The 19,614-nt window shown below is 44.0% G+C and overlaps 1 protein-coding gene across 4 annotated transcripts in view; it reads left to right on the top strand.

Moving 5' to 3' along the window:
* Positions 1-19,614, top strand: part of mid1 (midline 1) — a 361,542-nt gene that overhangs the window by 170,029 nt on the left and 171,899 nt on the right. Inside the window, exon 1 of one of the 4 annotated variants that reach the window (XM_043700453.1) lies at positions 3,224-3,557. The exons of the other annotated variants lie outside the window; for them this stretch is intronic. The gene's annotated coding sequence lies outside the window, so the exon portion shown is untranslated. Of the gene's footprint in view, positions 1-3,223; positions 3,558-19,614 lie in introns of those variants that run through there. 4 annotated transcript variants of the gene reach the window in all.

Raw genomic sequence — 19,614 nt, 5'->3', positions numbered from 1 at the left:
GGGAGTGTGTGACTGTACTCCAGTATGGATCAGGGAGCGTGTGACTGTACTTCAGTATGAATTAGGGAGTATGTGACTGTGCTCCAGTATGAATCAGGGAGTGTGTGACTGTACTCCAGTGTCAATCAGGGAGTATGTGACTGTACTCCAGTGTCAATCAGGGAGTATGTGACTGTACTCCAGTATGAATCAGGGAGTATGTGACTGTGCTCCAGTATGAATCAGGGAGTGTGTGACTGTACTCCAGTGTGAATCTGGGAGTGTGTGATTGTACTCCAGTGTCAATCAGGGAATATGTGACTGTACTCCAGTTTGAATCAGGGAGTGTGTGACTGTACTCCAGTGTCAATCAGGGAGTATGTGACTGTACTCCAGTATGAATCAGGGAGTGTGTGGCTGAACTCCAGTGTGAATCAGGGAGTATGTGACTGTACTCCAGTATGAATCAGGGAGTGTGTGACTGTACTCCAGTGTGAATCTGGGAGTGTGTGACTGCATCCAATGTGAATCAGGGAGTATGTGACTGTACTCCAGTTTGAATCAGGGAGTGTGTGACTGTACTCCAGTATGGATCAGGGAGCGTGTGACTGTACTTCAGTATGAATTAGGGAGTATGTGACTGTGCTCCAGTATGAATCATGGAGTGTGTGACTGTACTCCAGTGTGAATCTGGGAGTGTGTGACTGTACTCCAGTATGAATCAGGGAGCGTGTGACTGTACTCCAGTATGGATCAGGGAGTGTGTGACTGTACTTCAGTTTGAATCAGGGAGCGTTTGACTATACTCCAGTGTGTATCTGGGAGCGTGTGACTGTACTTCAGTATGAATCAGGGAGTGTGTGACTGTACTCCAGTGTGAATCAGGGAGCTTGTGACTGTACTTCAATATGAATCAGTAAGTGTGTGACTGTACTCCAGTGTGAATCAGGGAGTATATTACTGTGCTCCAGTATGAATCAGGGAGTGTGTGACTGTACTCCAGTGTGAATCTGGGAGTGTGTGACTGTACTCCAGTGTGAATCATGGAGTATGTGATTGTACTCCAGTTTGAATCAGGGAGTGTGTGACTGCACTCCAGTGTCAATCAGGGAGTATGTGACTGTACTCCAGTGTCAATCAGGGAGCGTGTGACTGTACTCCAGTGTGTATCTGGGAGCGTGTGACTGTACTTCAGTATGAATCAGGGAGTATGTGACTGTGCTCCAGTATGAATCAGGGAGCGTTTGACTATACTCCAGTGTCAATCAGGGAGTATGTGACTGTACTCCAGTATGAATCAGGGAGTATGTGACTGTACTCCAGTGTGAATCTGGGAGTGTGTGACTGCATCCAATGTGAATCAGGGAGTGTGTGACTGTATTCCAGTGTGAATCTGGGAATGTGTGACTGTACTCCAGTATGAATCAGGGACTATGGGACTGTACTCTAATATGAATCAGGGAGTATGTGACTGTACTCCAGTATGAATCAGGGAGTGTGCAACTGTATTCCACTGTGAATCAGGATTAGTGGAATCATACTGTCTTTGAATTGTTGCCTCTCAGATGGCAGTCCATATGTATCTGTAGTAATAGCTGTCATCTAGGGGGATCGATGCCTATGGGATTATATCCAAACATGAATCCGTGATTTGCAGAAAAGTGGTGAAATGGGGAAGGAAATAAAAATATACTGATGTGCCCTTTAAGCACTTTTGTGAATTCATTTCTTTTTTCAAAGACACATTAGGAAAAGATTATTTATATTGGTTATGTCAAAAGTGCTCACAGATTTTATAGGCCAAGGAGCAAACAACAGATTGCAGTCTCGTGTGCAAATCAAGGGGTACGTTTGTCTTTGCGAATCTATAATTATTCCTCTGACTGCACATTGCATCCACCTATCCAACTAGTTATTGGTCAGCCAAGTTACACCAATGATTCCTAATGATTACAAGAACTGATGTTCTGACTGATGGTGATCGCTCGCTCACCTCTGAGCATTGGTCCGAGTCTCGGCTCCAGAAACACCAGCACATAGACACTCTCAGTACTTTACCGGGGGTCTTCAGCAGTGCCACGGGTGCTGCAACATGGTTGAGACATTAAACCAAGTCACTATCATCCCACGCTGGTTGAACTACCCTATTCTCCCAGCCCAGAGGGAGGGATTGCAGTACCATCCAGGCGATTAGTTGGGAGCAGCACAAAGTTTGAACAAAGAATGTGAGAAGCTGCTACATCCCTGCCTGTATGTGGGTGGAGGGAAGGGAATGGATTGAACCCTGTCCCCCTGCACCAAGTTCTGTTTGATTGTGACTTCTCTGTGCACTATGGATAATGGGTTTCTGAAGATGAAGCAGGTACGATTATTGTAATCAAGTGGTGCTGTGGTCCAGCCCTCTGTCCTATGTGAAAGCTTTGCCAGTTTGATGTTGCCTCCTTAACTGAAGTGTTTTGCCGAGAATTGAATATAGCTGCTTAGCTGCAGCAAGAACATTCATTTCTCTAGTGTCTTCCATACAATTACCTATCCACCAGTGCACTTGGGGAACAGAAAAAGTTTATCTGGTGCTTAACTCAATCCTGTTTGTAGAAACCTGCTGGGTAAGAAGTATTTGCAAAGCCTCATACATTAGAAAGCTGTCTGCACTTCCTAAATATTCCATTCCCTTTAAAGTTCTTTAAAAATCTGGAAAGGCACTACGTTAATGCAAGTTTGTTCACCTCTTTTCAAGATGGAGTGCGTATCCCAAATGCAAACTGCACTCATATTTTGTCTTTTTTTGTGTGTGTGAGGAGTGACTGCTTATAATTGTAAACGGCTGACTGCATTCATTTTGCGACCTGGGATGGCAAGAGTGCGGTCGAGTTGTGTCTGCACGGTACAGCCACCTGCTATAACCATTTACCTGCTGAGCTTAAACAAGGGAGTTGGAGACAGGAAAAGTACAGGAAAGCCCATGTTACGCTTCCCAACAGGCCTCCGCAGACATCTCAGCCCATGTTCATCACTTGACAGACAACCGCAGAACACAAAAGTTTTGCCACAGGCTCGTCTGGTTTTACTGTTCATTCTGGGGGATGCCTTTTGAAAGGCAGCTCAGCCTAAACCAAGAGATACAGCAACTTAGCATATCCCCTCCTCTTTTGCCAGCTCGTGCCTTTGATCTCAGTGGCCCTTTATCTTGAAATACTTATAAAACCTTCCCGAATCCGGGAGTCGAAGGCGAGCCTCCGCCCCTTGCCTCTGATTGGCGAGGTTTGATCACAGCCTCTTCCAGCTCCCTGCAACTGGAAGAGTCTGGGTTTCAAACGAAAGAAGCGGCCAGAGATGTCCCCCTCCTCCTAACTTATTTCTCCCAGCCCAGAGGGAGAGATTGCAGTACCATCCAGGCGATTAGTAGGGAGCAGCACAAAGTTTGAACAAAGAATGTGAGAAGCTGCTACATCCCTGCCTGTATGTGGGTGGAGGGGAGTGAATGGATTTAACCCTGGCCTCCTGCGCCAAGTTCTGTTTGATTGTGACAGCAGACTTCTCTGTGCACTGTGGATAATGGGTTTCTGAAGATGAAGCAGGTACGGTTATTGTAATCAAGTGGTGCTGTGGTTCAGCCCTCTGTCCTCTCTGAAAGCTTTGTAACTTCGATGCTGCCTCGTTACTTTTGCAGGGTGCTGGACATGTTTCTGCCTAACTGCAGCAAGTGAATGAAAGCACTGGCCTAAGTCTCTGTCAGTTAATTAGTGGGCGACCAGTAGGAAGTCTGGCAAGTTTTTTTTTGTGTCTTGGGTTGTCTGTGCCCTTTGATCACTTGTGTGGCAAATAGACGTGGAGTGAATCCATGGCAACCTCTGCTCATAGGTTGGTGGGAACAGAGAGGATTCCTCAGCACGGACAAAGAGTAGTTTGTTAGCATACTTGATTTTAAACAGCAGTACAGAGCTGTGCAGTAGGTGAATCACTGTGCAATGCCTTCAGTGAAACTGTGAGTTTTTAAGGATTCTGGGTCACAAAGGCTTGAGGGGGTTTTTTTTGTCAATATATTTCAGGAGCTGCCTAGGATCATAGACTTGTCATTTTTAAACGTATAGGTTTTAAATCTCAGTAGTCACAGTCGGGAAGTGAAGAGTTAACCACAGAACAAGTGGCTCTAGCGTGTTGTCACGAATCAGAAAATTGTGTCTGTGACTGTAAAGTTTTGCCCAGTTATTTGGAGCTGTGTTGGGCACCTTTTTTATTAGACAATTTAGTGACACTTACTCTGATTGCAAGGATACTTGCTAGGCACGTTCCTTTTAAACTCGTTCAAACTTGAATGTAACCTGCAATCATTCAACTCAGCCATACCACTCCCTTCTCAGAAAATTAACCGTGATTTGTTTATAACCACAGATAAAAAAAGATAGTGTTCAATTCAGACAATGCTCGGCTTTGAATTTTCTTTAAATTCAGTAGAGTTAGATCGAGACTCCACCCGAGGGGCCTTTTTGTCCATTTGTTTCAGACTGTTATTCCAATTTGTGCAATTCGTTAAAATCGGGGAGGGAATGGATTTCTCGGTAGTTGCGCAAGTTTCTTGCGTGTTTGGGAGTCAGGGGCTGGAGGTTGGAGCACTCTGATTTGTGTGTGATTCTCTTGGTGACCTGCAGAGGTCAGGCTGTGGATGAAGCAGCACTGAGTGAGCTTTCTCCTGCTTATCCCATCCCCCATCCAAGACATACACCACACAGAAACTGTTTGGAGCATTATCTCTGTTGTTTGACGGGCAAGGGGGTGGGGAGAGGGGAAGGAACATGTCGAAAGAACTCGAGCGTACACTGATTTTGAAGTTGAGGGAAGCAGATACACCCCACAAAGTTTATATAAACTCTCTCAAGATATGATGGTTGCCCATGTGTACATTTCTTTACTCTTTCTGGAGAGGGTTAGATATATTTCTGAACTTATTCTTTGTTCAAATATTAGACTTGGTGATGCGCCCAGGGCTACCTCTGTGGTTTCTGAATTCATCAGCTGTGGTTCAGTTGGTCACAATTCCACTTCCCAGGGTCAGTATTGCTGTATCCAAACCTCCCCAGACACCTGACTGTATAATCCAGGCTGACACCCCCATGTCATCACTGAGGGAACACTGCAATGTAAGAGGTGCCGTCTTTCAGTCGAGATGTCAACCCAAGGTTCTAGTTGCCTTCTCAGGTGGACTCCAGAATCTCCATGGTACTATTCATAGAGTCATACAGCATGGAAACAGACCCTTTGGTCCAACCAGTCCATGCTAACCATAATCCCAAACTGAACTAGCCCCACCTGCCTGCTCCTGGCTCACATCCCTCCTAATCCTTCCTAATCATGGACTTATCCAAATGTCTTTTAAATGTTGTAACTGTAACTGCAACTGCGTGCACCACTTCCTCTGACAGTTCATTCCACACATGAACCATCCTCTGTGTTTAAAAATAGCCCCTCATTGAATGTTTTTCTTTTCACCTTACAAATATGCCCCCTAGCCTTGAAATCCCCCACCTTGGGGGAAAAGCAAACTTTGCTATTCACCTTCTCTGTACCCCTCACAATTTTATAAACCTCAATAAGGTCCACCCCTCTTTCGAGTGAAAAGAGCCCCAGAGCAGGATTTCTGCCAGGATCCTGGTCACTGTTTGACCATCATCACCAGCTGGTAATGATCAAAATGCTGTTTGTGGGAACTTGCTGTGCACTAAAATTGACAGCTCCTTTCCCCGCCTTTTATAACCACGACTGCTCTTCAAAAGTACTTTGGAACATCCTGAGGCAGTGAAAGGTGCTGCACACGTGCAAGTTCTTCATAAATAGCTATCCTTGTCCTTCCGTAGGTGTGTTGGTTGCTATGGTTGAGAAGCGAGGAAAGGTGATGAGACAATAAATGAAGAATTGGCCACAGGCCACATGATATGAGTGGGCCTGGAAACAAAACTGATAGTTTACCTGAGTGAATGATCTTAACTGGGGGGGGGTGATGCCGAAGGACAGGGTGGGGGCAGTATGTAGAAGGGGCAGCAAGTGTTAAATACACTTGTCAACAAGAAGGGATTTAATACCGAGCCTTGATGAGTCCAGAATCAGTAACCCAGGACTGCAAGTTACCTTGGTTTCATCCTGAGGCACCAAGACCACAGTTCATTTGAGTGTTTCTGCTCACTTTTCTAAATACCTGCACCGTCTCCATTCCTACAGCACTGCCATCCACTCTCCTTTTCAGCCTCCCCTCCATCACCAATAATAGGCTTTGTCCCGGATGAAATGTTCTTTCAGGCTGAGCCCTTTTCCAAAACAAAATTCCTTTTACTTGGGGGAGCAATGAACAATTTACAAAAACTTTGCCCTTTTTTCTTTCTGGTGTCACAGTGGAGATTTCCTGCCTGGTTCCCATTCACAGGCACACAGTGGGAAAAGAATCGAGTCTGACACATTCTCAATGCCTCAGCCCGCTGAGTCTTGACACAAGTCAGCGACTGTCCTGGGTTTCCCTCCTTTTTGAGTGAAGGCCATGGGGTATTCACGGCAGGCTTAGTAGGACAATAGCCATAAGAGGAGATGGCCAACTATAGATATTGTAAAGAAATACGCGCACAGCCTTCGCAGGCTTTAAGCCATCTTCTGGATGAGTTGTTAAACTGGGGCCCTGTCTGCTCTCTCAGGTGGATGTCAAAGATCCCAGGGCACTATTTTAAAGATGAGCAGCCAGTTTATCCCTGGCAGCCTGGTCAATATTTACTCCAAAGTCACTAAATACAGATGATCTGGTCATTATCACGTTGCTGTTTGTGGGGCCCTGCTGTGCATGAATGGTTGCCTCATTTCTTCATTTACAACAACATTGGTCATCATCTTGTGTATCTGCAACTATAAATCCAAGTCATGGACTGTACTGCGGAGTGAAAGGTTTCTAAAGGTCATAAACTAGGTCTATTTTTAGCTTTGACTTAACTGGAATTGTGGGTACCTCTTCATTCCAAATGAAGATTTGGAAGCTTTCAAATGGTAGTTCACCCCGTGTTCAGTCTAAAATGATTGTGAATTGAAAACTGTGACCCGGTTACAACATTTAAATGACATTTAGATGGGTACATGAATAGGAGAAGGTGAGGACTACAGATGCTGGCGATCAAATCGAAAAGTGTGGAGCTGGCAAAGCTCAGCGGACCAGGCCGCATCTGAGGAGTAGGAAAATCGATGTTTCAGGCATGAGCCCTTCATCAGGAATAGGAAAGGTTTAAAGGGATATGGGCCTAATGCAGGCAAATGGAACCAGTCTAGTGATCGTCTTGGACTGAAGGGTCTGTTTCCATGCTGTAGGTCTCTATGACTACATTGCTAATGTGCAGTATCAACTTTAAGCACCTGGGACATCCTTAGGACAGACAAGGTGCTTTATAAGTGTGCCAGTCCTGCTCTTATTTCTTTCTCGGTCATATCTCCACTCACAGCCAGCTTCCCACAATTCCCAGGAACATTCCTCTTAACCCCTGACCCCTTTTCAGATCATGCTTCAACTGTACTTGATTCTGAGATTTTTGTTTTAATCGGTCAACTTCAAATTAAAATGGAATGATATTCCAACGCAGTCTGTGTTTTTTCCCATCTAATTTTATTTCCCTCATGTGAGCTATGCTTCAGAATCTGCATCGCTAGATACTCGGGATGTACTGGACGGCACCAATTATTGTTTCTGGATGGCTGCCTTCATCACATCATATCCCTTCACCTGACCAGTGGAAGCGGCCCTATCTTTTCCAATGGACGTCCCTCCTTTTCAATGCAGATTGTTCTTTTGGGGAGTGAGACTAAAAACAGACATCTCTGTCACTGGGACTGCAAACCATGGAGTGGGAGATTCATATCAGTCTGATGCACCTGGATTTCACAGGCAGTGCCTGCATTGGGATAAGTCAATTTAATATGTTCTCATGTGCAAATTAAAGTGGAGGAGCCCTAGTGAGAGTCTCTCGGGGATCTGCCTTCTTTCATTTAAACTCACAGGGGACTAGTATTTTAAGAGCAATGTTTTGAAAGTGACTTGACACTATCAAGTAGTATTGAAGAGGCGGGCAGGCTGCAGAAGGATTTAGAAGAGGGGGCAAAGAAGTGGCAGATGGAGTACAACATTGGAAAGTGTGAGGTCATGCGTTTTGGTCGGCAGAACAGAGATATGGACTATTTTCTAGATGGGGAGAAAATTCAGAAATCTGAGGTGCAAAGGGACTTGGGCATCCTAGTTCAGGATTCTGTTAAGATAAACTTGCAGGTTGAGTCAGTAGTTAGGAAGGCAAATACAATGTTGTTATTCATCTCAAGAGGACTAGAATATAAAAGCAGGGATGCTCTTCTGGAGGTTTATAAGGCTCTGGTCAGAATACTGTGAGCAATTTCCGGCCCCATACCTCCGGAAGGATGTATTGGCCCTGGAGCAAGTCCAGAGGAGGTTCACGAGAATGATCGTAGGAATGAAAGGCTTAACTTTATGAGCCTCTCTGTTCTGCCATTTGGTGACAATGCCAGAATTGGTGTGCGCACCAAGAAATGGTCAGAAGCCACAGGCTTTACATTTTCCAACAGTCTCACTCTCCCACCTTGACATGTTGGAGAAAATAGCTTTGATCTGTGTTAACAGGCCACAGGCAATGAGTTTGTTTCAAACTGAGGCTAAGTGGAAGCCTCTACCACCTGGGTAAGCATTGGCGATAGTGACCCTCACGCATTTCACTGGATGACATCCTCAAAGAGTCATGCATTCGTACAGCACAGAAAAGACCCTTCGGTCCAATTCGTCCATGCCGGCCAGATATCCTCAATTAATCTAGTCCCATTTGTCCCCTATCCCCCTCAACCCTTCCTATTCATGTACCCATCCAGATGCCTTTTAAATGTTGTAATTGTACCAGAGTCTACCATTTCCTCTGGCAGCTCATTCTGTACATACTCCACCCTCTACATGAAAAGGTTGCTCCTTAAGTTCATTTTAAATCTTTCCTCTCTCTCTCACACCTTAAACCTATGCCCTCTAGTTTTGGACTCCCCTACCCTGGGAAAGAGATGTTGGCAATTCACCCTATCCATGTCCCTCATGACTTTATAATTTCTGTAACTTCTCAACCTTTAATGCTCTAGGGAAAATAGCCCTGGCCTATTCAGCCTCTCTCTATATCTCAAACCCTCCAACTCTGGCAACACCTTGTGAATGTTTTCTTCGCCCTTGCAAGTATAACAACATCTTTCCTACAGCAGGGAGACCAGACTTGAAAGCAGGCATTCCAAAAGTGGCCTAACCAGTGTCCTATACAGCCGCAACATGACCTCCCAGCTCCTATACTCAATGCACTGACCAATAAAGGGAAGTGTACCAAACATACAGCTACTGGAGGTGGGGAAGGAAGTGGGGTGGGAGGGGAATGGTGCAGTTCGTGTTCTGGAATCACCAGACTTACCACAATCTTAAAACCATGAACAGATGGCTAGATTAATCAGAAATTAAGCCAAAATAAATGTCAGGCTCCTCTCAGGAGATTCCTGTGCCTTTTTTGGTTTTAAAGGTTTGTGAAAAGTTTTCTGATACCCTGACTGTCAGTGCACACTGTAAATAATGATCATGTATCCAAAAGTACATTATCGTTGAAATTCCTTTGGCAGGTTGCTAGTCATCTGACTTGTCTAATCAAATTTAGGCATTAATAAACTTTATGTGTTCCATATGTTATGTTCACAGCCCATCACAATATTAAGCAATAAACCTGTGGGGAATATTAAGATACATTTGAGGAGACCCGGTTGCCTCGGAGACAAAACAGTATTCAGCCAGAGGGCAGGCTCTAGTTAAAATTAATTACTCCATTTCTGGACCAGCAAAAGTCAGCTTTTATTGGATGTAAACAGGGACTAATGGAATATAAAATATAATTTCTAAGTCTGTAATCTGACATTGGCGCTGCTGGCTCAGTGGTGTGTTTCCCATAGGGGCAGAGTGCTGGGAAACCCTGTTGGTTGGTTGGTTGATTGTTTGTATCTTATATGGCTGATATGAGAAGGAACAATGACCTGCCATGGTTGACACCTCTCTGCCCATTGCTTCACTCATGCAGTTCATCCACTGACTGTGTGCATGAGACCACACAGCAGTCACCCTCCGCTGTGTTTCTGAGATTGCCTTGCCACACAGTCACACAGAACTGCAATCCACCCCATCTCATCTTTCTTGACCATCTGCAGCCATTGATGTGGCTAATGGCACCAACTTCCTCTAAAGCTTCTCCACTTCTGTCTGGCGGGTGGGGATGGCATTGTAATGCTTGATTAAGCTTGTCTGATCTTTTGACTGTGCATGATTTCTTTAGTCTGTGGATGAGGTTAGTAAGTAAAGTGTCTCTTGACTACGAGTGAAAATTTTAGGGAGAGTCTAGACTTCCTACTCCTAGCTAATGATGGCATGTATATTGAAAGTTTTCAGAAATTCTAGGATGTAGGGGTACATAGCTCTTTGAAGTTTGCTTCACATATAGACATGGGGATTAAGAAAAGGGGTTAGCACATTTGCCTTCACTGCACAGTCCTTTGAGTATAGGAGTTGGGAAGTCATATTGAGTTTGTACAAGACACTGGTGAGGCTCTTCTGGAATATTGTGTCCAGTTATGGTTGCCCTATTATAGGAAAGATATTATTAAGCGAATGAGGCTTCAGAAAAGACTTAAGGGTGTTGCCAGGTATGGAAGGTTTGAGTTATAAAGAAAGGCTGGGACTTTTTTTTCACTGGAAAGTAGGAGGTTAAGAGATGACCTCTAAGGGTTTGTAAAATCATGAGGTGTATAGAAAGGGTTAATGGTAGTTCTCTTTTTCCTAGGATGGGGATTTCAAGACTGAGGGCACATTTTTAAGGTGAGAGGAGAGGGATTTAAAAAAGACATGAGGGGCAATTTTTTTACAGAGGCTGTTTTGCGTGTAGAATGAACTTTCTGGGGAAGTGGTGGATGCTGGTATAATATCAACGTTTCAAAAGACATTTGGATAAGTACATGAATAGGAAAGGTTTGGAGGGATATGGGCCAGGAGCAGGCAGGTGGGACTAGTTTAGTTTGGGATTGTTTGGTGTGGACGGGTTGAACAAAAGGATTTGGTCCTGTTCTATATGACTCAATGATTCTATGTTTTTAAGTCTTGTAAATAGACTGTGTTTGAACATAGAGCTATTTCTGCATTACTCTGAGGTAAATAAAATAGACAGCAACTCAATTCTGTCATGAGAGGGCTGTAATTGCATGGTACTCCTCTTGTGTCTCTTGCCAAAAAATCCATAGATTATCTGGTCATGGTCATACTGCTGTTTGTGGGGATCTTGCTGCAGACAAATTGGCTGCATCGTTTCCGACATTATAACAGTGACTGCACCACAAAAAGGCTGTGAAATGTTTTGCGATGCCCTGTGGTGGGTCAGGAAACATGTTTTTTAAAAGTGTAAGTAATCTCTTCCCTTCCCTGACCCAACTCCTCCCCAAGAGTGTAACTTTGGTCCTCTCCCATTTATCATCTACATACTACCTCTCAGCAATGTCGTTGTTCTAAAATTACTCTATGGGTCTCATTCCTCCACATCTCTGTCATTTTCCTCAAACCATTTAGATCTCTGCTCCTCTCATTTCAGACCTCTTGTACAGCTCTGATTTTAATTACTCTGCCTTTGTTGGCCGCGCGTGCAGTTGAGAAGGTGTTAAGCACTCCGATCTCCTCATGAAATCTCTTTGCCCTCACTTCCCTAATTTCACGCACATTTACAATTGTACCTTTTTTTGGCTAAACGTTTACTCATCTGACCTAATATCTCCTTATGTAGCTCATATTGCCCCTGTGAAGAACCTTGGTAGACTTTAATACATTAAGTCACAAAATCATTGGATGGTTAGAGTACAACAGCAACTTATTTTCATAAGTACTAGTGACAATATAGTGAGGTGTGGGTATGTTGCTGTAATCTGGTGCCATTTCAGTTACAAAACAGGAGGAGGCCACTATGCTCATTCTTTCTGTGCTGACTTTCCAAAACAATAATTCACCTCGTGCCTTTCTCCTGCCTTCTTCCCGTGCCATTCTCTCTTTTCAGATAATCCAATTCCCTGTTAAATGCTTCGACTGAACCTGTCTCCACCACATTCTCAGGCAGTGTTCTGTGGACCTGAACAAGGTTTCTCCTCATGCCGCCACTGCTTCTTAGACCAGTTACATTAAATCTGTGTCTGCTCGTTCTCAATTGTTCTGTCAATGGGAACAGTTATTGCCCATCTACTCTGAGGAGATCCTCATGATTTATAAAGGTGTTGTATAAATGCAGGCTGTTGCTGCTGCTATAGCTATGGTGTGCAAGATTAGTCCCTTCTCCCTGTCCTGTGGGAGGAGTGGGTGGGGAGGGTGTGGTATGATGTGCTTTTGGCCTCAACCCAGTGCTCATCTGAAGGACATGCAGATTCAGTGTCTGCTGCAGACACAGCTCCAAAAAGTCCTTGGCAACTTCCTGACACTATTCATTTGAATGTGTGACAGATCAAACTGTCCATTTGCTGAAACGAATCAGAGAATTACAGAGAACTCTTATTGAACTGACAGTTCATTAGTGGTTCATTAGTGCAGAATCTTAAACGTAGGATGCTGAAGATGGTCTTGACTAAAGGCAATAAGGCCCCTTTTTAAAAAAACGTTCCGCCTCAGAGAAAGACTTGTACTACTCCTGACAGATTTGTTGGCTGAGGCGTAAAATGTCATAATTAATGTTGCAATGATGTCAAAGCAGCTGCCAAAAGATACTCATGGGGTAATCGGTTGCTTTTTCTCTCAGTGAAATGTTTGTCATTTTTTTTATTGATCTGGGGAAATTATGGCTTGTGAGGTGGTTCTCTCAGCTCCTCAGGGCTGGTCGTTGTTCCCTCCCTCAACACTGCCTTCCAATTCCCTGCTCGCTTTGCTCCCACGTTGCTGTCTGCTCCTGTTTTGATTCCACATGGAGCATCAGCAATTCTTCAGCCTGACTGCCGTCTTAACTCAGCCCAGGATTCATCAGTCCCACAACTCTGCCTCAAGGCTTGCCCTATTCCCGGACAAAATTCACTCCTCCACTGTGATCTCCTCTCCAAGCCTCTGGCGAAGATCTTTACAGCTACAGTGGCTGTAGTCCTAACAACCCATTGGACTGCTGTCATATTAGCGAGAGATTGCAGGTTCACTCCCGGACATGTTGGGAAGGGACAGTTCAAAACAGTCTTTCAGCCTCCTGCATGTTCCTGATACAGAGCATATGTTTGCACAGAGTAATAGTGGGGAGCTTTTGCAAGGGTTAGCAGGCCAAAGACACAGCAAGCCCGGCAGCATCAGTAGGTGGAGAAGTCGACATTTCAAGTTTAACCCTTCCTCAGGACTTACACCCGAAATGGCAACTTCTCTACCCGCTGATGCTGCCTGTCGTTTTTGGATTCCAGCATCTGCGGTTTTTTTTTGTTCCTAACTGTATTAGTAACATGCAATCAACTATCCAGAAGCATTCTATGAAAACCAAGGTAATGATAAAAGGCACTTTGCCGTGCAGAAGGCAAGGTGTATTGTAGAGAGTCATAAATGTTTACAGCACACAAAGAGGCCCTTCAGCACATTGTGTCTACACAGGTCATCAAACATCCATCTATTCTAATCCATTTTCTGGCACTTGGCCCTTGGACTTGCACACAATGGCATTTCAAATGATCATCTTGAAGGTTTGTTTTCAGATGTTTCATCACCATACTGGGTGACATCATCAGTGATAGTCTCCAGTGAAGTGCTGGTTGTATGTCCCACATCACTACCTTGACTGGGACAACACACACATCCTGGGACAGGCGAAACAAAGACACACATGAGAATTCTGAGAGGCATGGTATTCTAACCGACCTCCATCAATTTAGACCCTATCTACCTTCCCTTGAAAAAAAACTGGAAATGACATCACCCATCTTAAAAAAAAACCAAGACCTATAAATAGAGAGGTGGGACATACCACCAGTGCTTCACCGGAGACTCTCACCAATGTTGTTACCCAAAGTATGGTGATAAAATGTCTGAAAATGAACCTTCAAGCTCAGCGAGCCAGCTTACAGACTTATCACCAACCTGAGCTACAAATCTTCTCAAAAATCGCTAACTTAATAAACGTCTTGAGGGTTCCTACCTCTACTATCCTTTCATGTGGTGAGTTCCAGATACCACCTAACCTCTGGGTGACAAAACATTCTCACAAGTCCACTATCACCTTCCTGCTCCTTGCCTTAAAACTGTGCTCCCTGGTTATTGATCCTTCTACTGAGTTGGGTGGGTTTCTGTTTGTCACGTTTGTACACCTCAACCAGATTTTCCCTCCACTCTTTCCCATTCAGTCTTCTTTGCTCTAAGGAAAACGCCGCCAATCCATCCACTCTCTGTCAGTGTTGAATTGCTTCAGCACAGGCAATATCCTGGTGAATGTCTTCTACACCCTCTCCAATGCTATCACATCCTTCCTATAGTGTGGTGACCTGAACTTCCCACAGTACTCCAGTTAGGGCCTAACTAACATTATATACAGCTCTACCATAACTACTTTACTCTTGATTTGGAGCTGCCGGTGTTGGACTGGGGTGTACACAACACCAGGTTATAGTCCAACAGGTTTAATTGGAAGCACACTAGCTTTCGGAGCGATGCTCCTTCATCAGGTGATAGTGGAGGGCTTGATCGTAACACAGAATTTATAGCAAAAATTTACAAAAATTTGCTATAAATTCTTTGCTATAAATTCTGTGTTACGATCGAGCCCTCCACAATCACCTGATGAAGGACCGTCGCTCCGAAAGCTAGTGTGCTTCCAATTAAGCCTGTTGGACTATAACCTGGTTTTGTGTGATTTTTATTTTTTACTTTACTCTTGTATTTTAAGGCAAGTAGCCTATATGTCGTCTTCACCTTGCCTTGCAGCCTTGAGGATCTATGGACATAGAGAGGGCTAAAATACAAGAGCAGAGATGTACTGGTAAGGCTATACAATGCTCTGGTCAGTTCTGTATTTGGAATATTGAGCAATTTTGGGCCCCATTTCTAAGGAAGGATGTGATGTCATTGGAGTTGATCCAGAGGACGTTTACAAGAACGATCCCAGGGTGAAGGGCTTGTCATATGAGGAACGGTTGAGGACTCCAGGTCCATACTCAGTGGAGTTTTGAAGGATGAGAGGGGAATCTGATTGAAACTTAAGGAATACTGAGAGGCCTAGATAGAATGGACATGGAGAAGATATTTCCACTACTGGGCGAGACTAGGACCCAAGAGCATAGCCTCAGAGTGAAGGGACAAGCCTTTTAGAACTGAGATGAGGAGGAATCTCTTCAGCCAGAGGATAGTGACTCTGGGGGACTCATTGCTGCAGAAGGCTGTGGAGGTTAATTGAGTCATTGAGTGCATTTAAAACAAAGGTTCTTGATTAGTAAAGGGATCAAAGGTTACAGGGAGAAGGCGGGAGAATAGAGCTGGGAAATGTATCAGCCATTATTAAATGGTGGAGCAGGCTTGATGGGCCGAATAGCCTAATTTTGCTCCTATATCTTATGGACATGCACATCAAGGTCCCTCTGATCCTCTATACTCCCTAGGCTCCTACCAATCAATATTTACTCCCTTGCCTTGTTCCTCGCCGTAAAATGTATCATCTCTCAGTTTTCAAGATTAAATTCAAATTGTCATTGTTCAGTCCATCTGACCAACCCTTCTGTCATGCTGCAGTTTAAGGTTTTCTTCCTCGCTATCTGCACCCCAATTTCCATATCATCTGTCAGCATACTGATTGTACCTCCTACATTTGTGTTTAGATCATTCATGTACACACAACAAATAGCAAGGGAACTGGCACCGAACTCTGTGCTACTTCACTGGACACTGGTTTCCAGTCACAAAAAACCCTTTGACTATCACTCCCTTCTTCCTGCCACTAAGCCAATTTTGGATCCAGTTTGCCAAATTACCCTGAATCCCATGGGCCCTTTGTTTCTTAATCAGTCTGTCATGTGAAACATTGTCACACACCTTACTTAAGTCCAGGTAGACTACATCTGCTGCACTTCACTCATCTACACACTTAGTCACTTCCTCAAAAAATTCAATCAAATTGGTTAGCTATGAATTCCCTCTGACAAAAACATATTGACTATCCTTCATTAACCCTGGTCTCTCCATGTGGTGATTAGTTCTGCTTTCTAATGGTTTTGCTCCAACTGATGCCAAACTCACTGACCTGTAGCTACTTGGTTTGCCCCTACCTCCCTTCTGAATACTGGTATCACACTCACCATCTTTAAGTCCCCTGGCACTCCACCTGTGGTCAGAGACGATTTGAACATTAATGTCAGAGCCACTGGTATCTCTGCTTTATGTCTCCCAGAGGAGCCTTGGATACATCTCATCTGAACCTGGGGAATTATCCACTTTCAAGTCTGCTAAAACCATCACCACCTCCCTCCTCTGAATGTTAAGTTGTTCAACCACATTATAGATCCCTGCTGATCTCTTCTATGAACATAGATGTAAACTATTCATTTCAAATCTCAGCTATTACTGAAAATGAACCTTCCAGCTCAGCGAGCAAACCTACATCCAGAAACTCAATCTGAGCTGCAAATCTTCTCAAAACTCGCTCAACTATTACCCCAGCTCCTTTCAGTTTGCCCTTCAAGAGTCCTGCTTTTTCTCTGGTTATTGACTTGCACCCCCCACCCCAATATGTTCTATACTCTGTGGCATTCATGTTTTTGAACTTTTGACATCCTACTGCAACTGTCTTTTTTCCTCATCCAGTCCTATCCATCGCTTGACATCCAGGCTTCTCTCGGCTTGTTAGTCCCTTCACATTCATGGGAGCACATTGGCCTTGCACTCACACTATTACCTTTTTTTGGATGACTCCCACTGCTCTGATGTGGATTTTCCTGCAAGTCCCAGTCCACTTTGGCCAGATCATGTTTTATCGTATTAAAGTTAGCCTCTCGCACTCGCACTCGCACTCACACTCACACCTGATTTATCTCTGGTCCAATTTTGTCCATAGTTATATTTTACTGAGTTATCATCACCAATGCCACAACTACCACATTCCTGCCTTTGTTCCTCAACATTAGGTCTGGCACTGTCAGTTCTCTTGTAGGACTTGCTATGTTCTAGCTTGAAGCTCTCCTGGACTCACTTTAAGAATTTCACTCACGAAACATTTCACATTTTGTTTATTCCAGTTAATATCGGGGAAGTTGAAATCCCCTCCTGTTATCACCCTATTCTTTCACAATTATCTGATATTTGCCGACTTACCTGTCTTTCTATCTCACCTTGCCTGGGGACTGTATAGTACACTCCTAGCAAAATGATTTCCCCTCTTATTTTGTTCTTAAATTCTCTCCATTTGGCCTAATTTGAGGCATAGGACATAGAACACGAGAGCACAATACAGGCCCGTCGGCCCTCAATGTTGTGCAGAGCATTTATCTTGATCTAAGATCAACCTAACCTACACACCCTTCAAATTACATGTTCTAGGATATCAACCCTCCTCATTCCAGTAATTGACTCTTTGGCCAAGATTGTGACATTCACCTCGTCTCTTACACCACCATCTTGTTATAAGAGCTTTTTACAGGGGAGTATTAGTTGCCAGTCCCAACTCTCCCTCAGCCTTGTCTCCTTGATGGCAATGACGTTCTCTACTCTCTGCCATTTCCACAAAAGAGTTGCCGGCTGTGTTACCCTGGAGTGTTGACTCTCCAATTGCCCCAACGTGGCAGACATAGATCATTGGTCACCCAACACATCCCATTGCCATCCTTTCACACCTTGAGTCATGTGAAATGGGGCATGGGGGGGCAGGGTGTTGGCGTTTGGGTGTTGGCTGAACCCAAACATAACCATCCCTTTCTTTGTTTGAACTTGAGAATATGGTGCTGGAAAAGCACAGCAGGTCAGGCAGCATCCAAGGAGCAGGAAAGTCGATGTTTCGGGCATAAGCCCTGGACTCTGGTCTAACTAGATCAAACCATACACTGAGCACATCGTGTATGGGAAGTCCAATGAGAAGCTATGAGCATGCAGCTTCACTGAGTTGATTTTTGCATATCCCGGACACAAGGGAAAATTGTTTTGTGTTGCGTGATTGTTGTCCTGCTGCTTACCGGTTCTGCAGATAAATATACAAAAGATGGCAATTTTGGCATTTGCTTTTATTCTAGGCCCCTTGTTTATTGCCCATATTGAGTAGCCTTCACAATGTGATGATACCTCCCTTTTAATTTTCCCCTGAAGTCTGTGGTACGTGGCTCCTGAATTGTCAGTTTATGCTGCCAATTGCATCCCTTGAGTAAACGAGCAAAGTTCCAGCCAAGCCAGTGGTTGGAAGAGCACGCTTTTACCACGTCATCCTTAACCCAGGCAAATTTATTTTCAGATTGTGAGTCTTGAGTCAGAAAGCGGAGATGTCCATTCAGAGAGCAATGCGATTTTACAACATATAAAGATTTAATAGTTCTGCAGCTCCAGAACTATTTTGGAGGGAACAAAGAAATGTTATTGGATTGGAAAGATAATAGTTTGGAGTTTGCCTTCCAGAAGTTGGGTCAGAGCTGAGAAAAAAGTTGTTTTTCAGGAATTTATTTGTGTTTGGGATGCAATTAAAATAGGTCAGGAAATATTCAATTCCCATCGTGGTTGCCTTACAGGCATCAGGAGCATTCCACATAATTATCCAGTGCTAACTCATAAATGACCAGGTTCAATGAATTAAATTTCACAATTTGTCAATGTGGGATTTGAACCTGTTGCAGCAGAGCCACTGAGCTGACCCCCTAAACGTTTGTATGTGGATTGAGTCCCTGAAGAAATTTGCTTGTGAACTCTCATGACTTTTCTAAATACAATCTGTTCTTCTAATTTTAAAAAAAAAATCACTTATCCCATGTTTGTGCTTGGCAGGATCACAATGGATAATAAATAATCATTTCATCAATTTGTATATTGAACCAAAGCAGAACTATGTTGTGATCTGCAGAATGCCGAGAGAGATGCTGAAACCGTAAAGGGCTTTGGATAAGACTAATCACTATCCCTCATAAACCCTTCTTTACATCAGTAGATCTCGACTTAAGATTCTCTGTTAAAATAGAAATTAATTATACAGTCATAGAGATGTACAGCATGGAAACAGACCCTTCGGTCCAACCCATCCATGCCGACTAGATATCCCAACCTGATCTAGTCCCACCTGCCAGCACTTGGCCCATATCCCTCCAAACCCTTCCTATTCATATACTCATCCAAATGCCTCTTAAATGTTGCAATTGTACCAGCCTTCACCACTTCTTCTGGCAGCTCATTCCATACACGTACCACCCTCTGAGTGAACAAGTTGCCCCCTAGGTCTCTTTTATATTTTTCCCCTCTCACCCTAAACCTTTGCCCTCTAGTTCTGGACTCCCCGACCCCAGGGAAAAGACTTTGTCTGTTTATCCTATCCATGCCCCTCATAATTTTGTAAACCTCTATAAAGTCACCCCTCACCCTCCGACACTCCAGGGAAAACAGCC

Source organism: Chiloscyllium plagiosum, chromosome 12 (genome assembly GCF_004010195.1).
Source record: "Chiloscyllium plagiosum isolate BGI_BamShark_2017 chromosome 12, ASM401019v2, whole genome shotgun sequence".
Taxonomy (NCBI): Eukaryota; Metazoa; Chordata; class Chondrichthyes; order Orectolobiformes; family Hemiscylliidae; genus Chiloscyllium; species Chiloscyllium plagiosum.
This window is presented reverse-complemented; position numbering and strand designations above follow the sequence as displayed.